The sequence below is a fragment of the Echinops telfairi genome, unplaced genomic scaffold (genome assembly GCF_000313985.2).
Source record: "Echinops telfairi isolate 266 unplaced genomic scaffold, ASM31398v2 ScPeMD7_11;HRSCAF=52, whole genome shotgun sequence".
Lineage (NCBI taxonomy): Eukaryota > Metazoa > Chordata > Mammalia > Afrosoricida > Tenrecidae > Echinops > Echinops telfairi.
Window position 1 is genome coordinate 26,639,247 of NW_022103908.1, and position 2,055 is coordinate 26,641,301.

Here is a 2,055-nt window from a genome sequence, read left to right on the forward strand (position 1 = left end):
TCCCTAATCATTTCATCAGAATTTCCTTTGTATCTGTTACCCTTCAAATAATAACAAAAATATGGAACTATAAAAGAGGTAGATGACAATGTATGTGGCTTTGCTGTAATAAAATAAAAAAATAAAACACGAACATAGAACAAAAGGCAGTCACTCAAATGGGGCATGGATATAGAACATTGTTTCACATCAGGAAATTTGGGCTTCACGGCTATGGATGTTCCATGCTTGTTCAGTCTGTTTTCTGATCAGATGATCCAAGAAGTTGTATGTAAACAACTTTGGGCTTTTGAGGCTCTACGTCTTTATGGGTGTATATAGCCTCGCATTTCTCCAGTGGAGCATCTAGTGGGTGAAAACTTCTGGCTTTATGGGTCTGCCACAGTATTACAGATATTTCATTAACCTGAGATACGTAGGTGAAACAACCTTATTTGCTGAAATCAAAAACAATTTGCAGGTCTTATAAATGAATATCAAAGAAAATGATAACCTTCGATATGGATTAAACTTCAATTTAAGGTAGAAAAAAAAACTTTTCACAACTGAACCAAAAAAGCTCAAGTCCATAGCATTGTGTTGGCATGAAGAAGTGTATATTTTTGTGTTCATGTCTTATGTAACAGTGTGGTGAACAGAGAAAAGACAGATGTGGGCAAGGATTTCCTTTTATTTAGATACACAATCAGTGTCTATGGCCAATCAAAGCATTATTTAGGAAACTAAATGTCATATTGTATTGGACAAATCTGCTACAGAAGATCTCTTTTAGTTGTTAAAAATTAATATTTCTCATTGAAACTATGATGCTCCTGATCCAAGCACCAGTATCTTCAGTCCATTCGTATGCCTGAGAAAACTGGACCCTGCATAAGGAAGACGTTGACACTGAGGCATTGGAATGATGGTGCTGGCAAAGACCACTGAGCACAGCATGGCCTGCCCCAAGAATAAACAAGTCTGTCTTTGAACACGTGCAGCCAGAGGGCTCCTCTGAAGTGAGTGTGTTGAGACTCTGGCTCACATACTTTGGACCTTTTTTTCAGGAGGGACCAGTTCCTGGTGAAGTCTGTCATGCTTGGTAAAATAGAGAATCAGTGAAACAGAGGAGATCTGTAAAGGAAATGTCTGAACAGTAGGCTGAAACATGACATTGTTTGTGAGAATAATATGGGGCCTGGGATGTTTTAGTCTGATGCATAAAGGGTTACTATCAATTGGAATCAAAGTGGTGGCTTCTAGGAAAAGCCACAATAAAATAAAATTTCAGCCCAATTATAATCTACTAGGTCAAAGCTCTAGAAAGGATCTGATAAAATCAACAATTAGCAACAACAAAAAGATTATCAATACAAAATTATTATTATTAGGTGGTTTTACTCTGGTGGAAATGACAGAAACTTAAACTCGCTAAGGGGGGAAAAAAGCCAGCAGTAAATTCCTACTGCTGAATTTTAGAAGTAGAGTTACTATGGTATTTATTTTACCATTTGCCTCTCTGAAGCTTTGGATGAAAGGTACGAGTATTACATTTTAAAAGCGAGGTAGCTGTAATTTTATATAGTTAAAGACTGGGCAACCATGCAGCACTGGAGGAGATCATGTGCTCTGTGCTATATCTTATTTTTCCAGGACATTTTAGTGTGTAATCCGTATGATATTTCAAAGTCAGTGTCTTCAAATCATGCTCCTTCTTTCATCCAACTGAATTGTTTGATTTCTTCTAAAAGCTCATTGTGCTGCTTATTGATTCCTTAGTCTTCATTTGGGTCTTTTTCTATATTTTTCAGTACCATGATCCCTTTCATCCCTGCACACACTAAGTCATCTACCTTCTGAAGCAGGCCTCTGCTTTCAATGTTTCTTCCAGAAGCAGAACTACAAGGGTCTTTAGATAAAGTCGTTTTGCTTTTTTTTAATTTGATTTTTTTAAGTTTTAAAGTTATTTTTTTCCAAATTACGTTTTTAAGTAAAGCATGAAATTACACAATTACGCAATTAACAGGATACCACCCCCACCCCCCAAAATAGCCCAAACACCGCAAAATAAAAAAA